Here is a 19,504-nt window from a genome sequence, read left to right on the forward strand (position 1 = left end):
TGCACCAGTGAATGGGTGAAATGGATCTCCATGATACTACATTAATGCTCCATGTTGACACACGTGAGAACAGTACCAACACAAACTACTTCTCATAGAACCATAGAATCCATCCAGTGTGGAAACAGGCTATTTGGCCCCACAAGTCAACATTGACTCTCCAAAGAGCGTTCCACCCAGACTCCCCCCGCCCCACCCCCACTACTCCTGTTATCCTGCATTTTACCATGGCTAAACCAGCTAACCTGCACATCCCTGGACACTATGGACAATAAGCATAGCCAATCCACCTATCCTGTACATCTTTTGACTGTGGGAGGAAACCCACGCAGACATGGGGAGAACATGCAAACACCACACAGACAGTTGCCTGAGGCTGGAATTGAACCCAGGTCTGCTGGTGCTATAAGGCAGTAATGCTAATGAATGACCCACCCTGCTGCCCAAGAGGAACACTTCTACAAGAGGGTCATGGAATGCAGATGTTTCATAATCTTGAGAATGCTGGAAGTGTAATATTTAATTTGTACTAATACTGTGTAAAATATTACTTGCGCAAATTGGAAATCAGACAATGTTTTTTTCTGAATTTTTACAAAATAAAACATAATTTATCTAATTCCACCAATCTGGTCTAATAGCTGAACTGAGTTATATCAGACTAAAATAAATGTGAACATGTGAATCTGGTATGAGAAGTAGCATTAGAACATTGTTATATTCAACAATACTGAAAGTGTTTTGTAAGTTGTACCCTCTGCTGTAGGCTGGTTTAAGATGAACATATTTTGATAAGCTGGTAGGCATGCTATATATTTGTTTGCATAAGCAAGGAATCCAGTCGTATATAAGAGACTCCCCCCTCTATAAGACTGCAAGCTGGCAATCTCTTCTGACCAAGTGCAATTCAATATGGAAATATTTTTGGTCATTCTGATATGACTCTGAGAATGATAACTGTGGAATACATTTGGCTGTTGCAGGGATGTGTGACTTCAAGCTGAATTTAGAACAGTGCCTCTGATATTGCTTGCACTGATATGCTCAGGTCATGGAGCTGGGACTCCATTTTATCAGAGATAGTAGGAACTGCAGATGCTGGAGAATCTGAGGTAACAAGGTGTAGAGCTGGATGAACACAGCAGGCCAAGTAGCATCAGAGGAGCAGGAAGGCTGATGTTTCGGGCCTAGACCCTTCTTCAGAAAAATGTTCATCCAGCTCTACACCTTGTTATCTGGGACTCCATTTTGTTTGCTTTATTGATCATTCCAAGATTCATCATGCTCAGGGATTCAGATTCAAAAAGAAGATGTTGTAAAACCATAGTGAGGCAGTAAGAGAGGTTTTGGAGTGTTAGACTTATAAGGGTTATGAGTTAAAGATAGCAGGAGGGATAACCACTTTGCGCTATAAGTTTGATGCTTCAAGTCAATGCAACTTTGACCAATGGTAAAGAAATGTTAAAACCACTCTTCCATGGGACAAATATTATGGTTAAAACACTAGCCCTAACATGTAAAGATACTTGGAATCAAACATTTCATCATTGTTCTGAATGACATGGGCATTACCAACCCTGTCAAAGCTTGCATTTCTTCTGAGATCACATGGGCACTCAGTTATGCTCATCAATCTTAAACTCGCTGATAGTCTAATGGAAGGGAAAAATTGACTGAATACTGCCTTTAAAAAAAGGATGCCCTTATTTTTTGAAGAATATATCCTGTGCTGTAGGGAAATGTTCATGTGATAGAGCCATAATCATGGAGTCATAGAGGGCTACAGCATAGAAAAAGGGCCTTTGGCCCATTGAATCTGTGTCAGTCAAAATCAACCACCTAACTATTCTAATGACATTTTCTAGGACTTGCCATAGTCTTGTATGCCTTAGGATCACAAGCTTACATCTAAATGCTTCTTCAATGTTATGAGTATTTCTGTCTCTACCATCCTTCCAGATTCTCACTATCCTCTGGATGAAAAGTATTTTCCTCATATCTCCTCTAAACCTCCTCCCCTTGTGTTGTCTATGCACCTGGCAATTAATCCTTCCACCTATGGGAGAAGTTTAATGTAGTATCTAACAGAGTTGAAAACCACAAGGATTAGATTTTACTGAATTCCAATTTCACCATCTACTATGGTGGGATTCAATCTCACATCCCCCCATCCCTCACCTGGGAATTCTGGATTATTAGTCCAAAAGCAATACTGCTGCACCACTCCTTCCTCAGTAATAAAGGATCCAAAGATAGCAAGGGGAAAAAAATATTGCCTTGCTGAGAAAGTGGTTAAGATTGGGTGTACACTGCCTGAGAGTGCGCTGGAGGCAGATTCCACATGACTTGAAAAAACAATTAGCTAAATAACTGAAGAGAAAAGCTATTACTGAGCTATGGGTGAAGGGTGGTGAATGTGACTAGCTGAGTTGCTGTTGTAGAGAACAGGCAGAGACACAATGTGCCAAAAGGCCTCTTGAAGTCCTGTGAACATTCTACAATTCTAATATAGGTATGTGGTAAAGAGATGTTAGTATGCATTATGTTGGAAGGGTGATTTTGATGACCATTACTTTTGGTAAGGATCATTTGAGGGTCTAGTTTATCATATCGTCAGTGAAGTGTTTTGACAGTGAGGCCCAATCCAATGCTTTTGATTTAATGTTTGAGAAACGAGTTACTATCTGTGGGCAGCTGTTGGCTGGCAAAAAATTTCATATGGGGGCGAAGGCTATGACTCACATATATTTGCTTAAGGAGAGAATGATGAGGAAAGATAAAAATAGGCAAGAAAAATTTAGTGATCTACCTCATAGTTGGCTTTAATCATTTTTAATGTCAGATCAAAAATAAATTATGCATTCGGTTTCAAATCAGATCATTCTAAAAATAAAGATTTTGTATCAATTCTTTTGCTGCAAGTGCATTACTTTTCTGCTAAAAATTTTAACAATGATTCAAATGGTTACATTATTATCGATAAGTATTTGATTTCAATTTGACTCCCTTTTCTTCGATAGAATGAGAAACCACTCACAGTGATAGCTAATTGAGGACACTCTGAACACTAGAATTTCAACAAATATGTGCCGAACTTACAGCCAAATGATTGATAAAATAAATGGAAAATCTGTGACACTTCTAGGAGACACATAAGTACCTATCAGGCACTGAACTAGCAGGTCTGAGGTAGTTCCTCAGTTTTGAAGAAGGGTCACTCGACCCAAAACATTAACTCTGATTTCTCTCCACAGGTGCTGCCAGACCTGCTGAGCTTTGCCAGGAATTTCTGTTTTAGTTTCCGATTTACAGTGTCCACAGCTCTTTCGGTTTTTACTGAAATTGTAGACTTTTCATGGGATTCAGAAGTTGCCAGCATCCCTAACCATATTCCCAACCAAGGGCTGCTGGTCAAAGAGAAGCCGTCGGCTCTTCCTTGCCAATGGTGACACTGAGATTGAAAATGGTGGTTTCTGGTAATGCACTACAAGATATAGAATTTTTGAGAAACCCAGGTTAATGGAAGTGAGGTGCAGGGTGTTGTATAAAGGTCTGAAAGGTTAATGCTTGATTGAGAGCAGTCAGCTGCAGTGATGTCACAGGAACATGGTCAGAGTAAACAAGAAGCTTGCAGGAGACAGATCTGAAGTGAGTGTGATCTTAACAGTCTCTGTCGCGATATAAGTCAAATATATTTAATCTGTAAATTGTTGCAATGATGCAGCAAATTTCATAGAGTGTACTGAACAAAACATTTCTAGTTAGATCAGAGAGGTAGCTATCCTCAAACGTACTATTCCACATCAATTTCTATGAACCTGCATACAACACATTGAGCACATTTGGGGACGGGGCTGCAGAGTCAAAGGGAATGATTGGATTTTGATGCATCCCTTCTGATGCTAGGCCCCTCAATCAGGAAGTAAGTGCCTGAGAAAGAGGGAGACCCTCCGTCTCTCCAACCCTATTTGTAGAAGGCTGTAAGCAGACCACTGTTCCATCACCAGGAGACTGTGCCACTTGCACTGAGTTCCCAGTGTGAGGTGCTGGTGGGGTCCAGAATAACTTGTATCAATTAGCTAACTATGACCAACATTAACAATGTGCCATGAGCTGGGGAGGCAATAGCCTGGTGTTATTATTGATGGACTATTAATCCAGCAATGCAGATAATGTTCTGGGGACCTGGGTTCAAATCCTGCCATGGCAGATGGTGAAGTTTCAAATCAATAAAAAAAAATATGGAATTAAAAATCTAAAGATGACCATGAATCCATTGTCAGGGGAAAAACCCATCTGGTTCACTAATGTCCTTTAGGCAGGAAAACTGCCGTCCTTACCTGGTCTAGTCTCCATGTAACTCCAGACCCACAGTAATGTGGTTGACTCTGAACTGCCCTCTGGGCAATAAGTGTTGCCTAGGCAGCAATGCTGTCATCCCATTAATGAATTTTAAAAAAGTACCTCCTTCCGCCTTCCAAAATAAGAGATAAGGTAGGCCAAGATCTTGAAAGCCAGGATGAAGATTTTAGAATCAAGATTGGATTTGGCTGGGAAACCAGTGCAAGTCATCAAGCAAAGGGGTAACAGGTGAATAGAATCCACTCCAAATTCAGAAATGGGCCACCAACTTGTGGCTGATGTCAGAGGCAGAGTGAAATATGGGAGATTAGCTAGTTGTACATTGAAATATTCAAGCTTGAAGAGATTAAAGGTACCTCTCACTCTAATCTCTAACAAATACTCTCATGCCAGCACACCAGAACACCATCTTGGTTGATCTACTTATGCAACATTTGATCCCTTAACTATCCAGACTGGAGGCTTACGATTAAAGTTAGAACAAAGAACAAAAACTATACATAAGAGGAACAGGCCCTTCAGCCCGCCAAGACTATGACTACTCATAATGCCTTTCTAAACTAAAAACCTTTCTCTTTGTGATCTGTATCCCTCTATTCCCTGTCTATTCAAGATGCCTCTTAAATGCTACTATTATATCTGCCTCCACCACCTCTTCTGGCAGTGCATTCCAAATGATTGCCACCCTCTGTGTAAAAAAACCTGCCTCTCACATTTCCTTTTACCCTAAACCCATGTCCCCTAGTAACTGTATTAATCCTACCTTTGGAAAAAGACTATCCATCCAATCCATGCCTCTCATAATTTGGTAAACGTCTATCAGGTTGCTGACACTCTAAAATTGCTGCTTGTAATATTTCTTTTCTTTGTACAGGTGGCCAATTAGTTCGGATGGCTGGTTTGTAATATAGTGTAATACCAACAGCATGGGGTCAATGCCCACACTGGCTGAGGTTATCTCCTTCTTAACCTCACCCTTCATCTGAGGCATGGTGACCCTCAAGTTAAACCACCACCAGTTGTCCCTCTCTAAGGAGAAAGCATCCCTATGGTCTGCAAGGACTAGGGAAACTTAGCTTTCCCTTCCTTTCTCTGTCAAGGCAATTCCTTGTGCAAACAGTTGCTGCCACGCAACTTGCTTAAGTATGTAAGCCACAAATGTAATGTTTTCGGGAATGTAGTTAAATTCCAGTACATCAGGGAAGTATTGGAAAAATAGCTCACTTACAAGTAATACCCAAAAGTGAATTTAATTTGGTGAAACAAAAGCAGATAGCGCCAACTAGAAAAGCAGAGAATTCCAATCAACAATTGAAAGTAACATTCTGAGCATCAGTCCTTTAATCAGTCTAACAAGGGGTCACACCCACAACATTAAACCATCCCTTGCCCACATAGATGGACAGAAACTAGGAGCAGGAGTAGGCCATTTGGCACATTGAGCCTGCTCCACCATTCAATATATTCATGGTTAATCATCCAACTCAGTCCCTTGTTCCCACTTTCTCCCTACACCCTTAGCTCCAAGAACTACATCCATTCTTTTCTTGAAAACATTAAATATTTCAGCCCTTTTGGCCTCCGTTTCGCAATTATTTCCCCTTTATTGTTGCTTTTAATGTGGACTAATTAAGCAAAATGACTGGAAGGACAACCATAAAGGTGTGACTTTAAATTCACCTTTAAATCATGGTCTGCTGATGCCGCTAAAAAATTAGTCACTATTTGTCGTCATACTTATCACCATTGCAGACTTTCTGGTTGCTGCAACAGATGGAAGGAATTGTCATCACGGTAAGTCCTGACTAACAAAGAATAAATCACTGAGAATTGTGGCACATATGGGACATACATAATGAGATTTAGTCATTTATAAAAATGATCCAGAGGAAAAAAAAAGTGTTAGTAATCCATTTGAGAATAGAATGATATGAGATTTTACTACCATTAATATTGAATTATGAAGCAGAAAGCAAAAACATACGCTAGCAATGTGCATGATGTAACAATGTAAATAGACGAATAAATCATTCTCAGCAATTTTGCGCAGAATGGCTTAAATGCTGTCCCAGCCAGTGATGCCTATAAATTCAAAAGATGGTATTTAATTTTCTTTTAAAATTTGTCTTTGTGTCACAGTCTGTTTTAAAGGGCTAGTTCCTCTGTTAATTAATGAATTTGATTTTCGGGTTAATTTGTTCTTCAAAAGAGTATAAGGAGGGACTGTAGGGTAATGAGTTCTTAGACGAGTAATGGTACAATCAGTAAGTAAAACACCGAACAGGACAACAATTTAGACACATTTTCACTATCTGGTATTGGGATTCGATTACAAATAGGCACATACAAATAAAATACTGTTTGGTCAATTCGGTCTTTATCTAACAGACCCAGGTACAATGTTTCCTTTTGTTGATGAGGAAACTGATTTAATTCCCTCAAGGAAGGAGGAAAGCAAATATTTCAACCTGAAGCCTAAATGTAATTGTTTGCACATCATGATGTCTGTCTGCTTTTAAATCCAGTACAAATGGATAGTGTAGAGTAGTTATTATTGGACCAGATGTCCAGAGGTCTGATAATCCAACAAAACTGAGTACTCCATGGGCAGTTTGAGAATGTGAAGCCAACTGAAAAAAAAAATCAGGAAATAAAAACCTATTACAAAAACAGATACTGCTTGAAAACCTCAGGAGGCGTAGCAGCATCTGTGGAGAGAAAACACTGTTAATGTTTTGGTCCAGTGATCCTTCTTCGCAACTGCACTGAAGAAGGGTCACTGGGCCTGAAATGTTGACTGTGTTTTCTCTCCACTGAGGCTGCCAGACCTGGAGCGGTTTATCAGCAGCTTCTGTTTTTGTTTCTGATTTCCAGCATCCACAGTTCTTTTGGTTTTTAATAAAAAGCCAGTAACGGTTAAAGTGACCATGAAACCAACAGATCATTGGGAAGAAACTAAACTGATCCAGTGCCCTTCTTGAAGAAAGGAAACCCACTGTTTCTTACCTGTTCTGACTTATTTGTGACTCTGGTCCCACACTAATGTGGTTGACGATTAACCACCCTCTGAAATAGTCCAGCAGACCACTCAGTTGTATGAAACCAATCAGGTGTTGAAGATGGATACCCATCATCAGCTTTGCATTGTAACTAGGGTTTGTTAATAAATGTAGTGTCTGGGTCCAGAGAAAGATTTCAAAACAGATTGGATTCCAAACTCAGTAGCAATAGATAAAAGTTACTCTCCGTCATTTTCAACTAACTCTGTTTGCACTCATCCTCAGGCTCTACAATTACTGTGGAGATTACAATCATTGAAATAAAGCAATATATAGCACACAAGGAGGCGATTCAGCCCACTGTGTTCATGCTGCACATCAAATTACTGTTCCTTCACTGTTGCCAGATCAAAATCCTGAAACTCCCTCCTTAACAGTGATCTGGGTGCCCCTCGATCCCAAGGACTGCAACGGTTCAAGAAAGCAGCTCACTACCACCTTCTCCAGGGCAATATTATTCAGTATGGGCAATAAATACTGGCATGACCTTTGCCAACATTCCATGAATGTATAATAAAGACAATCTGCCACATCTCTTGTTGACCACCTCGTTTATTTATCCATCCATCTTCAGCAATTAGTGGATATGCACTCCAAGTTCCCTCTTTCTTTCTCTACATTTGAATATTCTTCGGTTTATTGCATATCGCCTTGACTTCTTTGCCTTCCTTAAATGGCTTACCTCTTTCTGCTCTTAACTAAACTCCATTTGTCACTGTTTCACCTGACCTGGACCGGACTTCTCCAATGATATCATCCAGCAGTCTACAGATTTTCTACAGTCTACAATCTTCATTATCAAACCACACAGCCAATTGCGGTATCAATCGCAAATGTTTTAGTCTTCCTCCTGCACTCACACCCAAAGCGCGGGATCTTGTACTGACCCCTGTGGAACTCAGTTGGAAACAGACTTTCAGTCATATGAAAACACGCTGACATTTTACTATCTGTCTCTGAGGTCATTTTAATCGAGTTTGTCAATTTGCCTTGGATTATATAACGAATCTGTCCTGTTGAATCTGATAAAACACCGCGTTAAAATCCCAGACGATGGTAAGATTGGACAAATCTGCTATCGGAGTGGAATCTGTCTTGATAGCTTATAAGTTTTATTTTCCTTTTTGTTTTGCTGGTCAGTCACAGGACATGTTTACAAAAGGCTGCCAATGTAGTCTTTTCATTCTTTGAGTCCAATTTGGCTCTTCTTTTGATCTACTTCCTGCCTTGAATTAGTCAGTATATTTCTATATGAAGGTTTATCTTGTCCCTCAGAAGATAACAATATCACATCATTTGTGCATTTCTCATTACTTTGACATGCCCTAGAATAGCAACATCCCCCTCCTGAGACTCACCATCCACGATGTGTTTCTCCTTTGTGAATACCGATGCAAAATATTTGTTAAGGACCTCACCCACTTCCTCTGTCTCCTTTGTTATTAAGTGGTCCTACCCTCTCCCTAAATAAAAACCGAAAGAACAGCGGATGCTGTAAATCAGGAACAAAAACAGAAGTTGCTAGAAAAGGTCAGCAGGTCTGGCAGCATCTGTGAAGAAAAAAATCAGAGTTAACGCTTTGGTTCTGGTGACCCTTCCTCAGAACTCACTTACCCACTCCCTAGCTACTCTCTTGTTCCTTATATATGTATAAAATGTCTTCGGATTTTCCTTAATCCTGTTTGCCAAAGACATTTTATGGCCCCTTTTAGCCCTCCCCATTTCCTGTTTGAGTTATTTCTTGCTATCTTTATTTTCCTTGAGGACTCTGTATGTCTTCAGTTTCCTATGACACAGCTTTCAACTTCTCTTGTCATCCAAGGTTCCCAAATCTTGCCATCCTTATCCTTCATTTTCACAGGAACATGTTGGTCCTGAACTGTAATCAACTGGCATTTAAAAGATTCCAGCATGCCAGATTTGGTTTTATACTCAAATGGCTACCCTCAATCTATATTCCTAAGTTCCTGCCTAATATTGTGGTAGTTAGCCTTCTCCCAATTTAGTGCTTTCACTCGAGGACCAGCCATATTCTTATCCATGAGTAGCTTAAAACTTACAGAATTATGGTTGCTGTTCCAAAAATGCTCCCTCACTGAAACTTCAATCACCTCGCTGCACTCATTCCCAATACCAGGTCTAGTATGGCACCTTCCCTAGTTGGGCTATTTACACATGGTTTCCTAGACACACTTAACAAATTCCCCTTCACCCAAGTCCCTGGAATTAAGCGAGACCCAGTCCATACAGGGGAAGTTAAAATCAACCACAACATTTTCTGAAGAAGGGTCTAGGCCCGAAACGTTAGCTTTCCTGCTCATCTGATGCTGCTTGGCCTGCTGTGTTCATCCAGCTCTGCACCTTGTTGTCTCAGATTCTCCAGCATCTGCAGTTCCTACTATCTCTGATTCAATTGTTAGAATCTCTCTTATTTGAGAAGGACATTGCCTCATTTGCGTTATATGAATTTACCGTTTCTCCAATGAAAGCAAGTGCAGCTCTGTTCACGATTGGACAAGCATTGATTCCCTATCCCTAATTACCCTACAACTGTGTGGCTTGCTGGGGAAATTAAGAGTCAATCACATTGCTGTTGGAGTCACATGGAGGCTATACCTGCTAAGGATGATAAATTACTCCCAGAGGGCATGAGTGAACCAGATGGGCTTTACAACAGTTGATATTGGTTCCACAATTGTCATTAGGCTAGCCTTCAATTCTAAATTTTATTGAATTCAAATTTGAACCCATGTCCCCAGAACATTAGTCTGAGCTAACAAATTATCAGTGTAGTACCATTAGCACTTCTCCCCTATTCCACCTGGACAAGTTATTGAAATGGCTAAGTCACCAGCAAACAAAAAGTTGAATCAGAGATAGTAGGAACTGCAGATGCTGGAGAATCCGAGACAACAAGGTGCAGGGCTGGATGAACACAGCAGGCCAAGCAGCATCATAGGAGCAGAAAGGCTGACGTTTCAGGCCTAGACCCTTCATCAGAAAAGGGGGAGGGGAAGGGGGTTCTGAAATAAATAGGGAGAGAGTGGGAGGCGGATAGAAGATGGATAGAGGAGAGGATAGGTGGAGAGGAAACAAACAGGTCGAAGAGGCGGGGATGGGGCCAGTAAAGGTGAGTGTAGGTGGGGAGTTAGGGAGGGGATAGGTCAGTCCAGGGAGGACGGACAGGTCAAGGGGGCGGGATGAGGTTAGTCGGTAGGAGATGGGGGTGGAGCTTGAGGTGGGAGGAGGGGATAGGTGGGAGGAAGAACAGGTTAGGGAGGCGGGGACGAGCTGGACTGGTTTTGGGATGCGGTAGGAGGAGGGGAGATTTTGAAACTTGTGAAATCCACATTGATACCATTGGGCTGCAGGGTTCTCAAGCGGAATATGAGTTGCTGTTCCTGCAACCTTCGGGTGGCATCGTTGTGGCACTGCAGGAGGCCCAGGATGGACATGTCGTCTGAGGAATGGGAGTTCTGTTCAAGCTTTGCCATCAAGTTACGAACAAATAAAATCATTTAGGAAGTGGCACCTTGATGATGCATTTTACAAATGTGTTGTGTAATAGCATTAAATTAGATAGAACTTACCTTTGCTAATATTTGGTACAGTGTTGCTCTTAAAAATACTGCAAATGTCCAGCAAGATACTTATTGTTTTGAGAGTTTTCCAATGATCATGTAAGCTTATTAAATATTTATAAATCACCCAATTTCCAAAATATGTACAGGCACTGGATGTTACTTTTTAAGATTCCAAGAGAGCAAGCTAAAAAAGCAATTTTTATATGTAGTGCAATTTTTAAACTCTTCCCCACAAATAATTTACTCTCTTGACAAGTAAGAATCATTCTGTTACACCATGAGTACGTGGAGTGCTGAATTAATAAACATGCTGAATAAATTAATAAAGGGAGAGTGGAACATTGCACAGAAACTGATAACAAAGCATAAGCTTGAATTGAGAAAGATCCACCTTTATTGCCTCAAGATCAAACAGAGCTTCAATTTTTCTCTGATTAAAAACTGTCAAAAGGATGAGAACTGAACTTCAAGACACAGGACCAATAGAACATATATTAGGGCAAATTACAGAATAGAAGCATCAGTTGTCTTAAGGGTACATTATGTTTAAAGAGTGTACCATGAAAATGAATAAGAATGTCAATGGGATTGAAGTGATGAGAAACAACAAAAAGGAAAGGAACTGTTCAGATGAAAGGAATGTATCATTCTCTTACTTAATGGTTATTTCAAAGCTGCATTGCTACCTGACCAATAAGTTATATGCCTTGCCTTATTTTTGAAAATAATAAAAATGTATTAGTATTGAATAAATCAAATTTATTCTTTCACAGGATGTGAATATTGCTGGCAAGGCCAGCATTTGTTGTCCATGTCTAACTATTCTTGAGCTGAATGGCTTGCTGGTGTATTCAGAGGGCAATTGCAAGACAACCACATTGTTGTGGGTCTGGATTCACAATGGATGCCAGGCCAGGAAAGGATGGCAGATTTAATTCCCCAAAGGACACGACAAACCAAATGGGTTTTAATGGTAATCAATGATACTCGTCATGGTCACTATCACTAAGACCAGCTTTATATTCCCAATTTATGAATTTAATGTTGCTGCCATGTTAAGATTTGAACACATACACGCAGAGGAAGCTCCTGGGCCTCTGCCTCCTTATGAGACATTGGCCTGAATATTAGCTCTGTCGGTAAGTCTCTGCATCAATTCCACAATTGATGATATTTGTCTTGGTCACTATTACTGAGACTAACTTTACTTTCCAACATTATTTGTTGAATTCAAATTCTGTCAACTCCATATGGGATTTGAACCCATGCCCTTGGAGCTCTGAAGAGGAGTCACAGAGCCATACAGTCGTACAGCAAAGAAACAGACTCTTCAGTCCAACTCGTCCATGCTGACCAGATATCCTAAACTGACCTAGTGACATTTGCCAGCATTTGGCCCATATCCCTCTAAACCCTTCCTATTCATGTAAGATCCAGCTACCTTTTAAATGTCATTATTGTACCGGCCTCCACCACTTCATTTGAGACACGCACCACCCACTGCGTGAAAAAGTTGCCCCTCAGGTTTCTTTTAAATCTTTTCCCTCTCATCTTAAACCTAAACACTTGAAATGTTAACTCTACTCTCTCCACAGAGTTTCTTCAGCATTCTCTGTGTTAGTCAGGGCCTCTGGATTACTCATTTAGTGATATCAACATAATTCTGTCATCTCCCTCTTATTTATTATTAATTTGCTTTGTACAATTCATGATGAATTTCTTTAAGAAAATTCCACTGTAGCCCCATCAGTTGGACCCTTTATACACAGTTAAGTGTCATCTCTTTGGAGGCCAAGACTTTGCAGGAGCCTGGAGAGAAATCAGGGACTCCCCGTCCTGCCTCAAGCCCCTGACACTGCACAAAGGGCCTGTCCTTGCACATTGTGCCCCTTTGAGTCTGGACCCCAGCTATTGGACCCTAATATATCCCCCTTTCCTAAGCCTTGAGCCTACATTTGAGTGATATTCACATTCAACTGCCAACCAAGAATATAATGAGATCTTCACATTAGCAACAATAACCAAAGTATCAATTTATGTACTCTGGTACCTAGCCTACTCTTTTCTCTGCAGCCTCTCATTGTGGCTGGAGATGCAAGTGGACTAGCCAGGGTAAATGCAAGAAGGATATTCCCGATGACTAGGGAATCCAGAACCAAGGGCCACAGTCTAAGGAACCCAAAGAAAGCATCAGTGAGCAGATTATTGCTAATCTGGTGTTACTTCATAGCACTGTGGTCAACCTCTTCCATCACTTTACCGATGATTGAGAGTAGAATGATGGGACAGTAATTGACGAGTTTGGTTTTGTGCGACTTTTTGTAGATAGGACATACCTGGGCAAATTTCCACATTTCTGAGCAGATGTCAGTTTTACTTCTGTAGTTGGGTGCAGAAATTTCTGGAGTAGCAGTTTTAATACTGTTCCTAGAATACTGCCAGGGCCCATAGCCATGACAATATCCCATCCATTCAGCTGTTTCCTCAGATTGCATAGGGTGAATTGAATTGAACCATGGCTGGCACTCTGGCTTGATGGTAATGGGAGACTTGGAGACACAAGGTTACAGATTGTGGTTGAATTTTTCAGGTAGGATTCAAGGTGTTTATCTTGGTAAAATTAAACAGAAGTTGATTCTGTCGTAATATATCTGCAGATATAGTCTGCCCTGAGATAACTTTGCTGGTTTGAAAACTCTTAGGAAAGTTCTTTCAGTATAGGATGTGGTCAAAAGCTGGTAAAACTGACTAATTCGTAGACAATCATAGAACCCCTACGGTGTGGAAACAGGCCATTTGGCACAACAAGTCTACACTACCCCTCCAAAGAGCATCCCACCCAGACCCATTCCCCTACCCTTTCCCTGTAACCTGGCATTTCCCATGTCTAATCCACCTAACTTAGACACCCCTGGACACTACTAGCAATTTAGCATGGCCAATCCAAGCAGCCTGCACATCTTTGGACTGTGGGAGAAAACTGGAGCATCCAGAGGAAACCCATGCAGACACGGGGAGAGCAGGCAAACTTCACACAGACAGCTGCCCGAGGGTGAAATCAAACCTGGGTTCCTGGCGCTGTGAGACAGCAGTGCTAATCACTGAGCCACCATGCTGCCCATTAGTTCCTTTAATGATGTGAAATAGCTCCTATTTTAAGCTAACAATATGTGTAACTAGGTAGACTTATCAGGGCATAAAGATAATAAAGCCATTAACAGTAGGTAGGTGTTTCTCTCTTATTGGTCCCTTCACTCCCAGTCTAACAGTTGCATCTTTTATTACTGATGCAGTTCATTCAGTAATGATACTACATAGCCACTATTGGGTGTGGAGAAAAAAGTTCTCTCCCCAGAGTAATTTTCTGTCCTTGTCACTCTCATGCTTCTTCTTGTTAATTTTCAGTCTGATCCATTATCCGTGGAGTTGTTAGCTGGTAATTGGCAGGAGGTTTGTTGAGAGTCATGTGGTTAATGTAGAACATGTGAAATGCCAAGAAGTGTTTGATAAGGTAGCATATATCTACGGCAACAAGGTTAAAGCCCTTAGAGAAAAGGGAAAGTGGTACCATGGACACACAGTTGATTAAGTGACAAAAAATTGAGATCAGTAGTGATTTTTTTTTCTTTTGGATTGGAGAGACCAATCGGGGTTGGACAGAGATCAGGGATTCATATTTGGCCTACAGTTTTCCTTCATTTTTCTTAATGACCTGGACACTGTGTGTGCAGGGAACAATTTCATTGCATGCTGTTCGCACAAAACTTGGAAATGTTCTGAATTGTGAAGAGGATAGCAAAAGACGTCAAGACGACATGGACCAGCTGGTGGAATGGCAGCTACATGACAGAGAAACATGAAGTGATTTGGTTGGAAGAACAGGGAGAGATGATATAAAATAAACGAAGAGAGCAGAGACACTTGGATTATAACTGCAAAATCTGTAAACGGTAAAATCTGGTTGAGAAAAATGGTTAATAAAGCCATTAATGATTCTGCCACTGGACTAGGAATGCAGAATCTCAGACTAATACTCTGAGGATAGGAGCTGAAGCTGATGGCTGGTGGTCTTTAGATTCAATTGATAAATCTGAAATATAAAGGTAGTCTCAGTAATGGTGACCATGGATGGAAACTTACAGGGGCCTGAACAATGCTACGATGAGATTTGTGGCAGTATCATGTGGAAACCCAGTGAGGCCTATCTTAACATCAATATTAACTCATTGTATCTATTATGCATTTGTTGATTTGTGAGTTGCCAGTTAAGTTGGCTTATAGCTTCTAGAGCACTTTATAAATGCCACAATTTGCCTCATTATGTCTTCTTGTCATTAGTGTCTTACCAAACATGCCAGCCCTGTGTTATTGGGATAGAGGGTACGCTTCCTTTGCACTACCCTATCAACCAGAACCTCAGTTCTCTGTCAGTGTATCAGAGTGTCAGCTTCCCCTTCTCCAACATCTTCACACTGTCTGACTTGTCACTGTGTAGAGCAGCTTCAGCATGCCAGCTGGGTGCAAAGCAGCTTTTTAAATATGACACAGGGGCCAGGAATAGTGGTCTTTTGGCAGATATCTAATGAATGGCAAGTTGCTCCAGGAACAGTACGTGGTAAAATGGGACTGGAATCTGATGAGAGAAATGCTACAGTTGTAAAGTAGGTCGTTGGTGAGGTGGGTTTGATAAGATGCCGTGAGAAATCTTAATCGACCTCATGGCAAAAAAACGATTCGAAAAACTGAACACAGCTCCTACGTAACCCAAAAATATTAAGATCTAGCCCATAGAGCTAAATGTTTACCCAATGAAGAAGAGGAAAATTAACATCAACAAACACATAGAACTCGACCCCATATACACTCCATTGAGAAGGTAAACCAGAAGTGAGGCAATCCAGCTCAACGGACACCAGAGTTTAAAAACCAGGCGGGAAAACACAACGGCGCTTCATCGGAGGCTGCACTGATGATGTTATCCAGCAGGGTAATAAAACATCTGCGGAACAACAACAAACCAACTCGGCGAGCCAACCAACCACAACATCCACAACCCGAGCTACAAATCTACTCCAAAACCTTGGAGGAAAATTAAGTCAGTGGAAATATCTCAGTTACAAGAGCATTAGACTGAAGCTTTAAAGGTCCCTGGTTCAATCCTGGCTTTGGGCAGAATAAGCTCATAATTTTCCAGGGCATCAAATTGGCTCAGTGGTTAGCACTACTGCCTCCAGTTCCAGGAACTTTGTCTTTGTTCCTGATTTGCAGTACCCACAGTTCTTTCAGTTTTTATCACAGTGGCAGGACCTGGCTTCAGTTCCAGCCTTGATTTTCTGCTAGGTGCTCTGGATTCCTCCCACAGTCAAAAGATATGCATGTCAGGTAGACTGGCCATGCTAAATTGTCTGTCATGATGTGCAGGCTAGGTGGGTTAGCCATAGCAAATATGATGTTACAGGGATAGGGTTGGGTCTGGGTGGAATGGTCTTCAGAGGGTCAGTGTAGATATGATAGGCTGACTGGCAATTTTACACACTGTAGGCACCCTATGAACACTTTTGAAATGAAATGAAAACAGCAATTTCTGGGAAAAACTCAGCGGACCTGACAACATTTGTGGAGAGAAAGCAAAGATAATGTTTCAGACTCAGTGACCCTTCTGCAGAACCATCTCAAACCTTATGAAATGAAACTTAACATTAAAAAAAACGTAACAAGTGTTTTAAGAGGTAATATATTATGTACTCACCAAAACTGAGGGATCTGAGTGCTGGGGATAAATCACATGTTTGCCATCCTATTACAATGTTAATCATTCACAGACTAAATTGTAGAGAGAGACATGAAGATCTTTGTCCTATGGACTATAACCTGGTAACCTGTGATTTCTGACCTTGTCCACCCAAGACCAACACTGATACTTCCACATCATGGCTCAAGGAAGGGAATAGAGCTTTTTGAAAACTACTAAATTATTTTACAGCCTTGAAGACAAAGGATATTCACACTCCATCACAAGGGGATTTTCAGTTCTAGCCTTCAGAATGACAATGAGAACTTGCATTGCCTCTAGCAAGCTCAGGGCTTTCAGATCCTTGGCAGGGTATTGGCTAATTTTGAAGTGTTGGTGTTGTTACAAATGCAAGACTTTATAAGACAGTCATGCTTTAAAATGTTTCCTTACATTTCATATAAAAGAGGCCAGACACAAGCCCTTGTGATTTGACTCCCAAAGCGAAGGTGACAACTGTCGAAACTGATGGTAATTTAAGTTTTAGTTTTCACACCTTGAACACAGAAGAAGGGCAATTGGTCTTAATGTATACAGACTTTCAGACTTATAGATGCCTGGGGGAAAAGACCAAAAATAGCTGCTTCTATGCTAACCAGAAGGCAAAACTGTTCTTGTGTTAGTCACCACCAGATTACAATGGAATGAAGAGGTGGGACTTTTAGAGATTGTGAAGACCAAAGAGTCACTAAAAGATGTATTAGCAGCTGGAAGTCAATTCAATAATATCCAGCATTTTGAATGTAAAGTCTTTTAAAATGTCATTCAAAGACTTTCCTTGATGTGGATTGAATAAGGTAATCTATTGAATAGCCAGGTGGAGCTTGGGAACTTTATGTTTAAAGATACCTTTCTGCTGCAAGTGTAGGATAACATTTAAACACAGCATGGAGTTTTTGGTTTGTTCAATGGTTAATGGAGAAAATACTTTTAGTGTGATTTAGCTGACTGAGTAATGTTGACACAGAAGCATAAAAAGTAGGAGCAGGAGTAGGCCATTCCAAACTTCCAGCCTGCTCCATCATTAAATATACTCATGGTGGATCATCCAACTGGTACTCCATCTCCCTTTCTCCCCAAACCCTTAATTTCTTTACCCTAAAGGACTATATCTATTGTCTCCTGCAAATATTCAAAGTTTTGGTCTCAACTGCTTTCTGTGGTAGAGAATTCCACAGGCTTACTATGCTCTGGGTGAAGAAATTTCTCCTCATCTCAGTCCTAAATGACTTATCCCATATCCTTAAACTGTGACCCTCGGTTCTCAACTCCCCAGTCATCAAGAACGTCCTTCCTGTGTTTACCTTGTCTAATCCTATTTTAGGTTTATATGAGATTCCCCCCCTCATTCATCTAACCTCAAGTAAATACAGTCCTGGCTGATCCAGTCTCTCTTCGTACATCAGTCCTGATAACCCAGAAATCAGTCAGTCGACTTTTGTTTGTTGCTACAGTAAAGGTCATAAAATGTGAAATCCTGTCATTTCGTCCTTCCCTGGAAAATTTGTATCTCTTTCTTAAAGTTATGGTAGCAGATTGAGAGGCGACCTTATAGAGGTTTATAAAATCACAAGGAGTAAAGATAGAGTTAATGATAGGTGTCTTTTCCCTAGAATGGGAATTTCAAGACTAGGGGGCATATTTTTGAGGTGAGAGGATAGCTTTAAAAAATACATGAGGGGACAAATTTTTACACTAGAGGGTGGTTCGTGTGTAGAATGAACTTCCTGAGGAAGTGGTGGATGCAGGCAGAGTTACATTGTTTAAAAGATAAGTGCATGAAAAGGAAAAGTTTGGAGGAATATGTGCTAAATGCAGGCAAGTGGGACTATTTGAGTTTGGGATTATGTTTGGCATGGAGTGGTTGGACCGAAGGGTCTGTTTCTGTGTTGTATGACTCTATAACAAATAAAATACAACAAGCAATCTGTACAGTAAAACATCATAAACTGGGATATGGTAAAAACTAAATCATCTGTTTTAGTGATAAATATTAACTGGGACAGCATTGAAACTCTACAGCTCTTCTTTCAAATATTGATACTTTTACATTAATTCAGAGGGCAGGCAAGGTTTTGTTTTAACCTCTCATCTGAAAGACTATCCCTCAGACAGTGCAGCACTCTCTCATCACTGCAGTGGTTATGGGTTCAGGTTGCCGAAGGTCAAAAGCCTTTGAGCTCCTTGGCAATTGCTTGCTGCAAATAAATGTGGGCTGGTAACCTTTTGTGGTTTACATCACCCATTGCTCATAAACTTTCAGATATGTGTAAGTATTTGGGTAGTGTAAAGCTTCTGATAGTGAAATGGCATTTTTTTTTTACATGGCAAGCCTTTGACACTGATTAATGATTATTTGTTAGCCAATGTAACCAAGTCATTTCAATGAGCCATTCATGTATAATTTAAGTTATTTTAATTAAAGTTTTTAAGTAATTAAAGGCCGCAATTACCTCGCTCATTCTTCTCCTTGTCTGAAATTAAGGATTTCCTACTTACTCAGCCTCTTGACGCAGTTCTTAAACTGATCTGTAAAGTACTAATGTAACTGTACAAAACATAATGCATCAATTTTTTTGTGACTAATTCTGGCCTTTGGAGCAGCAAGGCTCCAGTACTCACCGCAGGGACAACAAGGTGCAGGGCTGGATGAACACAGCAGGCCAAGCAGCATCATAGGAGCAGAACAGGGAGTTCAGTTTTGTCCT

This window comes from Rhincodon typus, chromosome 17 (genome assembly GCF_021869965.1).
Source record: "Rhincodon typus isolate 14 chromosome 17, sRhiTyp1.1, whole genome shotgun sequence".
NCBI classification, from domain to species: domain Eukaryota; kingdom Metazoa; phylum Chordata; class Chondrichthyes; order Orectolobiformes; family Rhincodontidae; genus Rhincodon; species Rhincodon typus.